This window comes from Nothobranchius furzeri, chromosome 18 (genome assembly GCF_043380555.1).
Source record: "Nothobranchius furzeri strain GRZ-AD chromosome 18, NfurGRZ-RIMD1, whole genome shotgun sequence".
In the NCBI taxonomy this organism is placed as follows: Eukaryota; Metazoa; Chordata; class Actinopteri; order Cyprinodontiformes; family Nothobranchiidae; genus Nothobranchius; species Nothobranchius furzeri.
Genome location: NC_091758.1, coordinates 30,148,576 through 30,165,294, shown reverse-complemented (window position 1 = coordinate 30,165,294; position 16,719 = coordinate 30,148,576).

Here is a 16,719-nt window from a genome sequence, read left to right as displayed (position 1 = left end):
GTGTGGGAGGGGTGGGTGGGTGGGTGGTGAGGGTGTATTGTTGGGAAAAAGAGAGCATGGTGAGAGTCTGCTGTGGATATAATTAATAGGCCACATGCGGCTGCACCAAATGTGTCACAGCGAGGGGAAATCAATCGATGAAGTCTGCAGACATAAAGGGTGTGTTGAGGTAGAAGGTGGTGGTGGTGGTGTAGGGGGCTGGTGCTAGAGATGAGAGGCTCAAGGGTACGGCGCAAGGAAGAAGGAGATGGCTGTGGCAAAAGGAAACAAGATCTAAGAGGGATTGATGGGAAGAAAGAGAAGAAGTTGAGGAAACAGGGCAGAGAGAGAAAGAGGAGGAGTAAAAAAAAGGTTGCAGAGGAGAAAAGGAGGAGGGGATGAATTTTCTATCTCAGCTGGATAAAAATCACACCCTTCAGCGGTACCCTGCTGAGACATTTGACATGGAAATTCATGACCGTGTCAATATATGGACACAGAGTAGATCTAGCACATGCATCACAGGAAAACTCCCCAGCTGCATCTTTAATGGACACTTTTATCCAAACCAAGTGAGGTCGCAGTGAGTTCATGTGTTTATTGTGGAAGTCAAATCTTTATCTTTTGTGTTTTATTTACACGTAAAACACAATCTTTTTAGTGGACTTGGGCATGAGCGGCGGTAAAATAAAACAAAGGTGTGGCTGGGATTAAATCTACCTTTTACTGTTTTGAAAATTACATTTTCAGCATTTACTTTAAATAAAAAGTACCAGTAAAGTTTGACTGATAGTGCTGGGTATTCGGCCAACGCTTTGCAGCTAATCACAGCTAAATTAGGACAGCTAAATGCTGAAACATTGGCACTTTGGACTCACCACCCAAGTAGTTAGATATCCTGTGAAACTCTGCAGTTGGCCTGTTTTTAAAGAGTGCATATCTGAGTTTGACGGCAGGGGAGGAAATCGGTAGAGATAAGAGTTGAACAGCGAGCCGTGGGTTGCAGCAGACTGAGAGAAACAGCCTGTCACCAGCCGCTAATGCCTCTCAGTGTGTGATAATACTGGAGTTTGCATTTGTGTGTCGGACACAGAGGCATCTACGCATAAGCTGCACGCTCATAATGCATGCCGTTGTCATCTTGAAGGTAACACACACACACACACACATGCACGCACGCACGCACGCACACACACACACACTCACACACACACACACACACACACACACACACACACACACACGCACGCACGCACGCACGCACGCACACACACACACACACACAACACAGAAGCTGCAATCACACACAAACCCACATCTATAAATTATAGGCTGATATTAGGTTCCACCTGCACCTGTAAACTGTCTGTCTCTTTATCCACCGGATTATTAAGTGAAATATGCGCTCTGGGCCCTGAAATATGTGAGGATGAATAGTGTCTGCCTGCTTAGCTGTGCAGATTGTGTTTCTGCAGCTTTGCTGCATTAGTGAAGACAACGATTTGAATATGAATGTAAAGCTTAAATAAATCTGTGTTAAATTTTTAACCTACTTTTAACTAACAATGTTTTCTCTAATATAAACAACGGATTCTCCACCTGCATTATGTTTTTATCCACATTTGTTTGTTTCAGTTTTCCGTACCATGATTATACGGCGCACAGCCAATCAGCGTCCTAGTTAAAGGTTCGGTCCGCACATAAGGCTCACTGGATCAAAACACGCACCCAGCAAAGCAAACGAGCATCCCGGTCGGCACAATTTAGGCAAATTGGGATATTAGATCAAAGTCAAACGTTACTCCACTCTTTATCTATACTAAAAAATACATTTCTCATTATTAAAGTAACATAAATGTCCCAATTTAATGCACAACGGTGAAGCAGGAATTCTCGTGGCCGGTCGTCCGCACAGACATCGTGCTGGTCCCCATTTTCTCCACGGTCTGGTTCACCGGGATGTCGAAGGTAAGCGGGACCTCGTCCATGCTGGTGATGTGCTGGGGCTGGATGTTTTTGTCTGCCATCTTCTTAGTACAATAGGAGTGGAACAACGCTAACTTCTCAGCATAGCCGGCGGGTAGCTGCTGCGAGACGGTAGTTCTGGTGTGGATAGAAAGCTCTGGTGCGCATGAAGCGAAAACACCAGGAAGGGCCTCCTATGAAGTCTGCAATGTCCATCTCTCGTGCTAATGCTGCAGCTTTGAGACGAATGGAGACGGTGGAGACGCACGCTTCTGCTCGCCGCTCTGCGACCCACTGCTCTACTCAGTCTTCAAGTAGCGGCCATCTTGCCTTGTTGCCTCTGAAGCTACGCTGTTTTCTTCGCCTGCAGCAGCTAGTCTTCCAGCTTTCTCCACTTGCGGACCATCGACTCGTTAATCTTGTATTCTCTCGCTGCTGCTCTGTTTCCATGCTCAACGGCGTGAGCGATGGCTTTGAGCTTGAACTCTGCCTCGTAAGCGTCTCTTCGCTCGTGCCATGGCTAGTTACCGGTATAGCTGTGTGGAGCAGTGCCACACCTTTTATTTGGTGAGGGTGATAAGGACGGCGCTGGGGGGTACCGCGCTGGGCCAGAGTTACCTTAATACATGTAGAAAAGGCACATCTGTGTTAAAAGGCGCACTGCCGGTTCAGGGGAAGATCCAAGGTTTTTAATAGCGCCTTATGGTGCGGGAATTACGGTAGTTGTTGAGTAATAAATAGGTCCATGTGCAGAACCTAAGGAGCTAATTTATGCACAGATATTGAAGATAAATATCTATTAATTTGGGAAAGGCACAGTATGAGCTGTTTACTCCTCTGCAACCAGACACGTTTATTATTAAATGTAAAGTTTTCTAACCATAAACGGATAGGAGTGCAATGAGGCGTCTAAAAATGGCTTCAAGCGCTTTAGTCTGTCACATGGAACAAAATCATCAACACATGACTCTGTTAGGAGAAGCCTGATGAGAATTCAAGTATCCTGCAGGATTATGATGCAGTGTCTGAATGCCTAAATGACAGTTTAGAGCCCAAGAAGCCAGTCAGAAATCAAAACAAAATTGAAAAACAATTAGCACAACCTCCACAACAAGTCAATGAAATGTACATAAGCGAACCTGAGCAGGAGCAGGTCATTTCATGCCCTTAAAGCAGGTGTGTGTTGCCACATCACAGATATCTGGGATGGTGTGTCCTAGAACCACTCATTTAGATTATAAGACTCCACATCTACACCAGAATGAACATGAAATATGAAAGACAGAGACATTTTTTTTTTTTTTTTTTGCAAAGAGTGGCTGAAAATCCTGCCTTCTCCCCTACACACACTCTTAGCATTTTTAAAGCATGCAATAACTAATTATGGCTAAAAGTATTACTACAAAATAAAGCTACATGAATCAACTCTTCATTTGGACTTAGAAGGTGAAAATAGTTAGATTTTACTTTTTTATCACAAACCTTTTGCACTCTTTTAGATGCAGGAGGCTGTGCTGTTGCAGGGGGCCTAGCTCTAACATATCTATTCTAAAAGAGCAACACTTAGATATCTGTATACACTACTTTTAAAATATCTGCTTTTTCATGGATAAATGTGAGCGAGACTCATTCCATGCAAAGCCAGATGCTTTAAGTCTTTGTGACAGCTGTGATGATTACGACTCACAGTTTATGAAAACCCCAAATTTAAAATCTCAGACAGTTAGAATATTGTAAAAAAGTTACAGATTTTAGGCTGAAAGCTAATCAGCTAATTAATCTAAAACATCTGCAAAGGGTTCCTGAACCTTCATTATCTCTCAATCTATGATGATACCATGTTTCACCTGTAGTCTAATGCCATCACCTCTCCTCCATTCATTTTCATTGAGACATGCGCGACAAAGTGATAATCGCGGGTCTCCCTCCTGCTAAGCGACACGCCAAAAACGTGCATGTGTTGTGCACAGGCGAGCCATCGACGCAATCTCAGAAAGTTGGGGAAAATTTCAACTTTTCATTGCTGGAGCTCAGCGGAGGTTTCATTGACTGACCAATGAGCGGACAGGATGCTTCTCAGTGCATCTCTGTGCAAGCATGAATGAAAAGTTAATCCTTGTCGTGTCGTATTTCCCAGAACTTTACAAAATTTCTACAAAAGAATAGAGAGATCTTCACAAAAATGCAGCGGCATGAGGAATTGTTGGTGAGCTGGTTGTTGGTGTGGTCTCATATTCACTGTTTCTTCTTCTGTTTGTAATATGAGATGCACCCATTCATGTATTTGTCTTTTTTATATAGTAAAGTCAGAAGTAAGACTCCACTTAACTCTAGCAAAACCTTGTGAGACTCCAGCTTTTTCAACTCTGATCTGCTTTAATAACCCAACATTCCCTCCAATTCGACAGCCAATCAAAACAACGGAAGCTATTGCCCCTGAACAGAACGCCTCGCTGGCTGTTGCCGCTGGTCGCTGCCCCATGTCGCCACCCGTGGTCGAGCCCATATCTCTTCATTTCCAATACAAATTTCTTCTTCTTCACAAGTTGTGCCAGACAAGCAAAAATATATCAATAACGGTACCTCGAATCTCGAAAACTAAACCTCGCATCTGCAATATTTAGATATTTTGAGTGACATTGGAAGTAGTGGAAGAGTTTGATGTATAACATTTATAATATAACATAATTTTTCATTGTAATGCCAATATTGGCCAATACCATTGGTAGGCTGATAAAATCAGCCATCCCTAATATTTAGCCTATAAGTAACTCAAGTGTAGGTGATGAAACTGGCCTGAAATGATGTGGTTTTACCTTAGTTCTCCTCTTTGGGTCAGTTTTTTTTTTTTTTTTTGTTGACTGGTTGGAGAAGAAGACACATCATAGCTGTCATTCGGTCTGAGGAACCCACAACCCCATTGAACCCAGTGTCCCTGGTCCCCGTTTACACCCCTTGCTGCCTCCGTCTAGTAAACAGTCCATTAGTGTAGTGCTCCAAGGTAAACATATTTACTGGCTGGTGACGGCTTGCCAGTGTGGCTCCTCAGGCCCCGTGGCAGAGGGGATTTCATTAGGCAGAGGGCAGGGGGAGAAAGGAGGAAATTAATGTGCCATTCAAGATGATTTCTTTGTTTCCCATCAACATGATCACAGACAGGCCGGGGGGAAGAGATGATTTACGCACACAAAAGAAAGAGACAGGGAGAAAAAGGGAGGGTAAGAAGGAGGAAGAAAAAAATATCACAAAAAGCTCCCGGTGCGTGAAATGTCTTCCTTTTGGTGAAAATGTTCTTGTCAGGATGTTTTGTTATGGCTTGAAGTGCTGGAATTGTTTTCAGTCAGAAACACTTTCTTTTTTGTCATTAAGGACTGGAAATGGAAGTAAATCGGAGTGAAACCACCAACAGGCACAACAATGTAACGTCATTTTTTTCCTCCACTCTATCTACACAAAGTAATCCACCCAGTGCAGTGATGTCCTGCAGCTTTGTTAAGAACCTGTTAAACAATAAGAGTTCTGGAACTGCTCAATTTGCAACACGGAGGATGGTATTTTGTAGTTTTCCTGGTTTATGAATAACTTGGCACAGCAATTAATTATCTGAAAAGTAAAGGCAGGTGATAAATGAGTATCGGGTTTACTGGAAAACAGTGTAGTCTCTCCTCTTTGTTGTTTTGTCTAGAAAAGTCAGACTCAATGTGTTTAATTGATCTTTAAACCTAAATAGTTCAGTATGTCCCTAAGTTTTGCAGAAAACCATGTTAAACAAGACATCGGCCCTAAAGAACCAGGGGTCTCATAGAATCCTAACTAAAACTGTACTTAAGCTCTGCAAACAAAATGTACTTACGCCAAGTAGGTTTGTGACTTATAAAACATGGAATCTCCACTTTATAAATCACACTGTATCTAGATAGGTTCTCAGGTGTTTCTGGATCACACCCCGCCCTCAACACGCCCACTTTCTGCCATTAATGGTCAAAGTGCCTTGTGGATCTCATGCATATACATAAGCCGGCTCGTTGCAGCATTCCACCAATAACGATGGCGACCGCAGATCAAGGAAGTGCAATTTCACCAAAGCAGAAATTGAGGCACTTGTGGGTGCGGTGGAAAAACGAAAGGAAGTGCTTTCTGGTCACAGCACAAAACAAATAAGAGAAAATCCACGGAGTGGCACAGCTTTGCTGAAGCCGTCAATGCTGTGAGTTCTTCAGAGAGATCTGTGGCAGATATAAAAATAAATGGTCCAATCTGAAGGTGGAGGCAAAAAATCCATACCTATCTATACCCTAATGAAGCAGTGTTGCACATTATAGCTCACGAGCAACCATTGGAAAGAACAAAAGAAGGAAAGAACGCATTTTTGCAAATGTACGCAACAACGGTATAAACAGGGAGAATACCACAATGCCTGTCACACAGAGTCCCATTGTCTATGGCATGCTACGCTGCCACTTTTGATGTTCCTTCCTGAAAATGTGCATTACCTTTATCTGCTCCACCATAGTCACCATGTTTGCTATTTCTACTGACCTCATATCTAAGAAGTCTCATCTGAAATGCGCACAGCCCTTTGGTGAACACATCGACTTAAAACCAAATTGATAAAAACACATGGGTAAACATGTGAGCAGTGTTGTTTGACAACGTTTGAATTGTACACAGCTGTTTACATACATGAAGTAAGCGTAAATGGTCCCTTAGAAGAATGATTCAACTAGACAATAGTTAGTGCTAGACACCCTTAACCCAGGATCCAGACTCTACACATGAGTCATTGGTCTTTGCACAACCTTGATCAGCTGTTTACACGTGGTTTCCAATTCCATGTGACACAAAGCGAAAGGTTGACAATGGTTTTGAGCATCAACAAACTTCCATATAGAGGGTGTGGTGGTCACCTCTCATGTTAGCAACTTAGCGGTGGTCCTGGTCAGAGCATCCATAAAATTGGACTCTTTTGCTACAGCAGCACGTACACTTAGAGAATCATTTGAAGTAAAATGATACCAAAGTGCATGTATATACATGTAGATTTGCCTGGTCCCTATTTACCCTAGATCCTCTTGACTCAGCTTCACAGTGCATTGATATTTGATGACCGTTATGTAGCAAAAACCAGCTACACAAGTTCACACACAGAACTTTGTGTTTAATAACTTTTTTTGAAGCGTTCAGGTCTCGCACTCGTGACCTCAGTCACCGTCACACTGCTCTCCATTTTCTTTCAGCATGCCCGTTGCAGGTGCAAAAATCTCTCAAACTTCTGCAGAGGCGGACTGGCAATCTGCGAGTTCTGGGGAATCCCAGAGTGGCCAGTGTGCTCTAGGGCCGGTGTGTGTGTGCATGTGCCCCTGCTCACCCTCGCTTGGACCTTGCAGACACCGACAGAGGGTCGAGCAGACTGCAGCACCGATCCACCTTCTACTTGCTCGTAGAAGTTGATGCAGGGGATTATTCCAACAGCGTCTCTCCTCCCCAGAGATATTTTTCCCAACAACACCCCCTGATAATGCATACAGCTGGACAAACAGAGATATTCCAGGGCTGACTTAAGGATTTGGAGAAAGTACTCAGAAATAAAGAATGCAACGTCTGTAACATTTTGACTTTATAATTAACCACTTTCCAGGTGGCACACCTCTCATTAGTAAAATACAGTTTTGCTCATTGTGCACCTGTAATCTCAGAATAGCAGAACAATCCTCAGGGTAAACCAGGTGTTTAATTTTGGTTTGCATGAAGCTGCTTTCATCGAAGTTGCCTTATTCTTTCCTTCAACTATGAATCTTTTTAATTCCTACGTTTTTCTTGTTGCTTAAAAAACATTTCTGTTTTTATTCATGTAATTTTTTTTTATTTTTCTGTGAGTTGATTTGGTTTCACATTCCACCCCGACGCTATACTTGACATCAATGAATTCAGATTCATTCCGCCTGAAACTTGAAAGTAGAACGTGGTGTCTACAAGAAGCTGAAATCAAGAGGAAAAGAAACAACAGACTATGAAATGAAATGAAATGAAATAATGAAACAAAAACTAAAAACATTAAGGATACATCAATGCCGATCGCATGAAGAAGTGGAGAATGAGGGGCAAATTAGTCAGTGTTAAAAAGCCTCTGAATTAACTGCATTGTTGGTTCTTTTTTAAAACACAGAAAAGGTTTCTTTTTTAAAAAGTCTCTGAAATACATTTAAACAATGTAAACACACTGTTGTTGACCAGATACATGACTATAATGGTGGCAGGATACCCCAGAAAAGCGCTACGCCCTCTGTTATCCTGGTAGAACGTCTATTGCATGTGCGGGGTCCAGCAGCGATAGTGAAAAAAACCAGTGATGCGCCAATATGAAAATTTTGGACCGATACCAATATTGAGATCACTGTTATGGACGATAACCGATATACTGATATTATTGCTTCTAAAATTAGCAGATTTTGAATAGCATGAAAATTATTAAAGTTGAATTTACATTATTTTGAGCACACACCACACACATTTATGGTTCTGAGAAGACTACATTTAGTGTCACATGACTAAACAATTACACATCACCCCTTCACCCTCTGAAACAGGCAAACAAATGGAGACGAGATGGAAAAATGATCGGTTGTTATTATTGGCCCGGTTTTATTTATCGAACCAATACCGACATGTTAAAAAATGACTAACATCGGCCGATACCGACATTGATGATGATATATTGTCCATCCCTAATAAAAACTGTTACTGTGACCTGAGAAGGATTTATTCAGATCAAATATAAGGAAGTGTCTAACCGGTAGTCTAGAGATCTAGACCAACCGTAGCTGTAACAAAAGGATTTAGCTCTGCAGCTCAGTAACCGTGACCCATTGTAGCTTCAGCAGGTCCACCATTGACCTGAACAGTTTTGTGACTTGCCAATCACAACGCTCTATCAGATTGGTGATCTGAGAGAAACAACGAAGATGGCGGCGGCTTGTTTGAAACAACTTTGGCATCTACTTTGGACAATTTAGACATGGGGTTTTCTTTGAGTCAAGAGCAGATAGAGCTACTTAAGTCCTTTATTTACATTTGCATCATGCATGCATTTGCATCTTCTTTGATAGTATATGGCAGACTGCCTCGTTGACTGACATCCGTAGCGGTGAGTACATCATGTTGTTCGTTGTCCAATAGCATGCGGAGACGGTTTGAAAGACAGTCGTAGATTCTGCCCCACTGAGCTCTGTCTATCGGTCATGGCCAGGCTAAATGTTCACATATATATGATGATGCCACGGGGGTCCGTGGTGTGACGCGTGTGTCCATACTGCAATCATGTCCCACTGTTTAAATTGTGCAGAGACAGTCAATTGCTGCTGATCTACAGCTAGTCTACATTTTTTTTATTTAATAACATAACTTTTGTTAGTTAATAATCAAAATTAAAAAGAAATTTGTTTTGTTTTTTCATACCAGATTAAAAAAATAGCATGTCTAATACACAAATAATTCATCAACTAAAGTAAAAGAACAATAAAACACGGACTATAATGAAACATTTGATGCACCTTTTTGCCATTAAACATGGGTTTTTCTGTGGATCATTCCAGGAACATAACTCCTAATGTATTCTCCTCTTTGGCTCCGTCTGCTTCTCTCCATCGACCCTTCCTTCCATCCAGATCACATTCAGGGTTGCCTGACACCTGTGAGCAATGAGCAGGGTGACATGAGCTGCATGTTAATGACCGGAGACTGAAAATATGGCCTCTTTTTTATTTTTACACACACACAGGGTGTTTTCAGATGCTCGTCTTGAAGCTTTAGAAGGCAGTTTTACGCAGTTGGTGACCTTCGGTGTTAGAGCAGGTGTGTAGGGTCTGATAACATCATGATGGAGAGTACAGGTGTGATTAGATACAGACAGGAAGGGGACACACACACACACACACACACACACACATTTTGTGTTGTCTGAGGTACTAATGTCATAGCACAAAGGATTATTGCCCTGTTTCCTCCCTCCTAACCCCATAAGGCCCACGGTGTTGTATGTGATACACACATTTCTTAGTTTGTAGTAGCTCTATCTCTTTAGCAAGATTAGCATTTTCCAAAACAATCTGCAGTCTTAAATCTTTTAAGAGTTTTCTGGCTGCTCATGGATTAGTTATGTACTTAAAGTGGGATTTTTATTTAGTATAATTCATGTTGTATTATTATAGAATAGCTTGATACATTTAATATGAAAGTTAATAATTGTTACATTACCATTACCAATCAAATGTTTCAAATTTTAATAAATTTGAGTCTTCTGAATATTATTTAACGTGTTGGGTCTTACATCTAACAACCTGAAGGTAAATGTCTGTTCTGTTTGTCTAGAGGGAGACTTGCCCTCTGCACCATCATGTGGACAGACGCAGTACAGCACTGACTTCATTGATATTTCTTTTATTAAAGGCTTCAGAGAGTAATCCATTAGCAAAGCGTGGGAAGAACCAGGACACACTGTAACTCCGATCAATTTGATCCCGACCAGGAAATTGGACGTGTGGTTCCAGAGCAGAGAAGTCCGTTTGTTATGCTGCTATCCAATCCTGTCCTCACACCCTCAGGATGAACGCACGATTTGCTTCTGTACAGTATCAAACCATGAAGAGATGTTTATAAATGTGAGCCACGACACAAAGTGCAGGATTTATCTTTGGAGAAGTCCTAGCCTACGGGGTGATGTTTTGTTGATATCCACCGAGGCCCAAGGTAGAGCCTCGATAAGGGGCCGATGTACAGGCAGGGAATGTTTTGTCTCTCCTGTTCATGTTGGGCATGACAGAGAGGATTTTGGAGAGACCGCAATGCCAGATGGGAGATTGTTCCTTCATGGGTATTGTCTGCGAAACGCCTCGGAATATGTCAGCTTTATCTGTGTTAAAACATACCAAACATTTTTGCGTGTGATACTGCGGTACCAAAGCTATAGCCTCTCCCATCTGTGCTGTTGCAAACTGTATCTCGGTCCTGCAGCATCCAGCGCACGAGGCAGAAATAACTCCGCTCATCTGCCAAATTTGTGATACGTAAACGTGTGAAATATTGTGATATTGAGACATGGTTCCACATAGATTATGTTGTATCAGTGAGCTGTGTTTTATCCAGCTCCTTGCAGCTCTCTCCTTCTTTCTGCCCCTCTATCTCACTTACACACACGTACACGCTGACACACATAATCACTTTCCTCTTCCCATGCAAGAGATCTAAAAGGCAAATATATGCTCTCCTTCGCTGTGGATATAAAACTGAGGTCATGAATGGAATGTTAATGAATGTTTTACCAGATATCAGCGGACTCACACACACACAACACACACACACACACACACACACACACACACACACACACACACACACACACACGCACACACCAGGAGCTGCAAAGCTAGTACCAACCTCGCCAAAACCATAATAATGCAGAATTCAAACATGCATTCCTTTGCAAGTAAGTGGGTGTTTTTCTTTTCTGAATTTTTTTTTTTTCATTCCTCCGACCATCACAGCCCGGTTTTAACTGGCAGGTCGCGCTTTAAGAATGTGGAAGAAGTCCGGCAAAGAATTTCTGCTGACCAACTTTGCAGGAGGAATCAGCCAAGTGGGCTCTGTTCCAAAAGTTGATCATGAACTTCAAATCCGTGTCACGTTGGGGATCGCAAAAGAGGAAACAAAGGGGGACAGCGGGTGCGGGAGAAGAGGCTGTGGCTCTCGGATCAAGAGGCTGCATCTGAGTATCTTATCGCGCCTGTCGCCAGCTCAACCTGGCTCCATTGACTTTGTGTGGGGGATTAGAAAGGCCCATGGCGGCTGATTATTTGGGTGAGTGAGCGGTTCTTTGTAAACTAACACTGAGGCCATGATTGTTCCAGTCTCAACACGTTTGACTGACCTCTCGCAAACCTCACACTCACACCGACACGAGTGAAAACCATCATTTTGTTTTCTTTTATGTTCCAATATTTGCTTTTTGCATCTCTTAGATATCAAAACTGAAATTAAAGACCAAGTTTAGGGGCAGCAGTAGCTCAGGAGGTAGAGCTGGTTGCCTCATGATCATGGGATTACTCATGGGTTCAATTCCAGCTCCTGCTGGGGGTATTCTGCTGTTGTGTCCTTGGGCAAGACACTTCACCCAAGTTGCCTGTGTTGGTGGTGGTCAAAGGGGCAGAAGGCGCCAAATGGCAGGCTCGCCTCCATCAGACCGCCCCAGGGTGGCTGTGGCTACGTAGTAGCTTACCTTCACTGACAGTGTGTGAATGTGAGAATGCACAAAAGCGCTATATAAGTTTAATGTATAATTATTATTACTATAAGTTCACTCATTTGTTCTATAAATCTGCAGTATAAACTTTCTGAGTCAATCTCTGTGGAATAAAAGCTCTCGCGCTCCTGTTTCAGCAAGTTTAGGAATTTTATTTCCTGATAATTGGATTTCTCACTTCTGATTGGCTGACAGCAACACAACTCTTCTACTGCTACCATTTCCTCAGCAATGCTAATGTTTAATCACCACAAATAACAGAAGCCTGAAGAACTTTGTGGTGCTGTTGTGGAGCTGCTAACGCTAACAGTTAGCTTCATCTAGCAGAGATGTGCTCTGCTCTCTGCTGGATGCTAAATCCACAGCCTTCTCCATCAATAGCCAAGACGGGTGAGTTCGTGAATGCTAATTTTCAATGTGGCGTGCAATTGACTGGCCTTTCTAATCCGAGCGTTTCCATGTCAGGCTGCATGGTGGCGCAGTTGTTAGCACTGTTGCCTCGCAGCACGAAGGTTGCAGGTTCGAAACTCGGCTGCGGCCTCTCTGCGTGGAGTTGCTTGTCCCCCCCATGCATGCATGGGTTTTTTTCCGGGTACTCCAGTTTCCACCACAGGTCACAACATGCCCTACAGGTCATAAATTGTAAGTCGCTTTGGATAAAAGCGTCTGCCAAATAAATAAACATGATAAACATAAACATGTCTATTTTCTATCAGTGGATAATGCAGGAAACAGGGGTGGAAGATTATTTTCAAAAACAGCCTAAAAGATGGCAAAACAGACGAAGTTACAGTAACTGAAAACTGCTGGCGTCTGTCCACTCGTTAAAGCCAAGATGAGTCAAGTAGAAACATATTGGGGTAAAAGGAAGTCTAGCAACTCTAACAAAAACTGTATTATTTTACCAACAACACAATAACATTATGCCAAGCAGATTGGAAAGAATACAAAAAAAGAGGGAAAACTTTGAGAGAAGTGTTTATTTTTAAACAGAAATCCTCATTCGGCTCTGGTTTTATTTTTACCGTGATCTTTCACAGTGCATGTTTTAAACAAATGTTGAGTGAGAAACGCCTGTGAAGGGGCTGTGAAGTCAGCTGCATCCCCACATATCCATTCCAGATGCTGGCTAGACTTGTTGGAGCCAGAGCCCGCTGGAACTGGGGGCTGGATTTAGTTGTCTTTTCCTCCAGGTGTGATGCCTCATGCTGATTCCCCCCACATGTTCCAGGGGTCTTGTCCAAACACACCGGGGATGGTGACAGCGCCAGGAGGCCTGCCCTTCCTCTCCTTTGTGCAGCTCAACCACCCACACAGACACAACAACAGCAGCAACCAACAAACCGGTCCTCTTTCTCTCTAACCTGTCATCAGAGCCGCTGCCCAACACACAACCTGAAAGCTTGCTTTATCCGAGCATCGTCTCCCTCCTCCAGACCTCTTGTCTCCTCCAGGGTTTGGTTTGATGAGGGCTCATGTTTGCACGGAGCAGACCAGTTGTTGCTCTAGTAACTCAATCGTGCCCAGTGGCGATATAGGACATAATAAACTTGTCATATTTCAAGCCTGGTCAGTTTTAGGACAGGACACCAAGAGAGAGAGAGAGAGAGTTAGGAAGTGGAAAAAGAAAAACAGAAGCTCTGCTGCTTTTGTGTATTTGTTTAAAGTTCAGTATTAAAAGTCTCATCCCTAATCTGAACTGGACTTCATTCCTCTACAAGTTTGCATCAAAATTCATAAAAACTCCATCAGTTTAGGTCTTCTTCTTTCTCTTTTTTTTTCTTTTTTCTTTTTGATAGATGCAGTGGGGGCAAACATTATTAACTAGCCCACTCAAAAGATGTCTCATGACTGGAGCTGGACGCGTTCCAGCTCTGGCATAACCAAGGATAACATATTTATGGGAATTAGAAACAAGCCTACTTGCAACATGTCAGCCTGCTTTTATTTGACAGTGATCAGTCTTAGTTAATTAGTGTATTAATTTTTATGTTTATATTTGAATTTCTGATGATAAAATCTTGTTTATTACAAATGATGGCTTCAAAACTAAATTAAACGATGGACTTACTTATTTTAAAAAATGAAGACAAAACATGATGAAACTTCTTCACAGCTCTAATATGTTATAGATTATATAGTAGAGGGTTACGTTTCACACACACATCTATTAGAATGTTTTTTCTGTCACAACTCAAGTCTCATGAGGCCGGGGCGTGTAAATGATTTCCTGATGTTCGAACCATAACTGCTGCGATTAGACTCTCCAGATCAAGGTTTTAGCCTCTAAATTATCCCCAGAGCTCATTTCAAACCACATACTAAAAGAGTACGTGTGACATTTTTTCAAATATGCAAAAAGGAAAAAAAAAGAAGAAAATGTTTTGGATATTAATGTTTTTAAAGAGAAAATCACAACCACTGCATTGTTAAAGCTCTCAAACGCTCAATGCAAGTAGCAGCAGTTTTCTCCTTTTTGTTTTCAAACCGTGTCAAACTATATAATAAAGCTCGATTTTAATACGGCGGCAACAGGACATGTCAGGAAGCTGTGGTTTAGTCTGGAAGTTCAGTCCAACTCATCATTCCTTGTACAGTTTGCTTCCTGTTGGAGGAACTTGGAGAATTTATTAATGTTTAAGTTTTCATTTTTCTTTAAAAATCTCTAAAAGGTTGGTGGCAGGGCTGATTTGTCGTGTTGATGCTTTCTGTGACGGACTTCGTTCATCAGCTGAGGGCGATGATTTCCTGCCGTCACCTCCAGGTGGGACATGCCCAACTTTGGCACAGAAGCCGTCGCGCCACCCCGTCTCGTGACATCATTGCCAGTCATCCGTTTCGCATCGACTTCTCCAGCTGGAGCTGGATGTTGGACCTCAGTGAGGACCCAAGCACTGGTAATAATTTTTTGGGGGCCTTTTTTTGGCATACGTCCTCTGGCAGTGCACCGCCGGCTCCAAAGCCCCAGTTTCAGCCTCAACCCCGGCTCTGGTTCCATCACCGTGTAGGAGTGTTACTGGAAATCTGTCCAGTGGGGCCTGGCTCTAATAATTATTTCAGGCCTGATCTGCCAGCGTCTGCAGCAAACGTTGGATGATAGGGGCTGGTGTTTGTAAGAACACATCCTGCGATGATACACCATTTTCCAAGACCTGTGCAAAGAATTATGGCTTTATAGCTTTGTACCAGCACTGAGCACGTCAGGGGAATGTAAGACTGGATTCCAACATTTGCAGCAATTTATATTCATTAAAGTCTGGTTCCAATTACAGATGGAGTAGTGGAACAATGAGGTGAAATCTTTTACATGTTCTGATGTACATAAAACACTAGCGCTAGTATATTTATTCTGCACTGAATACTTTTAGAAACATAGTCCTGATCCATATAGGCTCCGGATTTTGGAATGAAACTTACATCCTTCAGCCAGTTCAAATTATGTTACCAAAAAGCAAAATTTCTAGGCAGAAGTCTGTGTGGACGACGATTCCTGCCAAACTAATGAAAAACAAACACATTTGCATTCCTGAGTGGCCAATAACTTTAGGTCACTGCGTTAGCATGTCTCTGTCTTATCCTTCGTCTTGCTAACAAAAATATGCAGCATATTAAAATCCACATTACCTGAGTTTGTCTTTGGGTACAGCCAGAAGAAAACTGGATTCATAAATGTTTAGTTATTAAAACTAGTCAAGCTTGGGCTAGAGGATCTTTATTTTTCACCTCAACAAACTAATATTTCATTGTTTTTGGACTGAAAATCTTTAAAATACTTTTATTTTGAAAACATGAAGATCACTGCTTCTTAGGAATTATATGCAGGGGTGGATTTTTTTTATGAAATTGGCAAAATTCAATTCAATTCAAGTTTATTTATGTAGCGCAAAATCACGACAAGAGTCGTCTCGAGGCACTTCGCATAATACACATTCCAATTCAGGTCAGTTCATTAAGCCAATCAGAAAAAAAGTTTCCTACATAAGGAACCCAGCAAATTGCATCAAGTCATTGACTAGTGTCAGAGACTTTACAGCAATCCTCATACTAAACAAGCATGTAGCGACAGTGGAGAGGAAAACTCCCTTTTGACAGGAAGAAACCTCCAGAGGATCCTGGCTCAGTATAAGCAGCCATCCACCACGACTCACTGGGGATCAAGAAGACAGAGTAGACACACACACACACACACACACACACACACACACACACACACACACACACACACACACACACACACACACACACACACACACAGGCGCGCGCACACACACGCACACACGCACACACACACACACACACACACACACACACACACACACACACACACACACACACACACACCATCTATACCAAGTAATGTTTCTATGGTTACCTTGTGATTTCTTAGTAAATATTCTATTTGGTGAGAGATAAACTTTATTGTATTTATCCTAGTGAATCTATAACCTGTTTAATTATAGTATAATTAAACAGGTAAACTA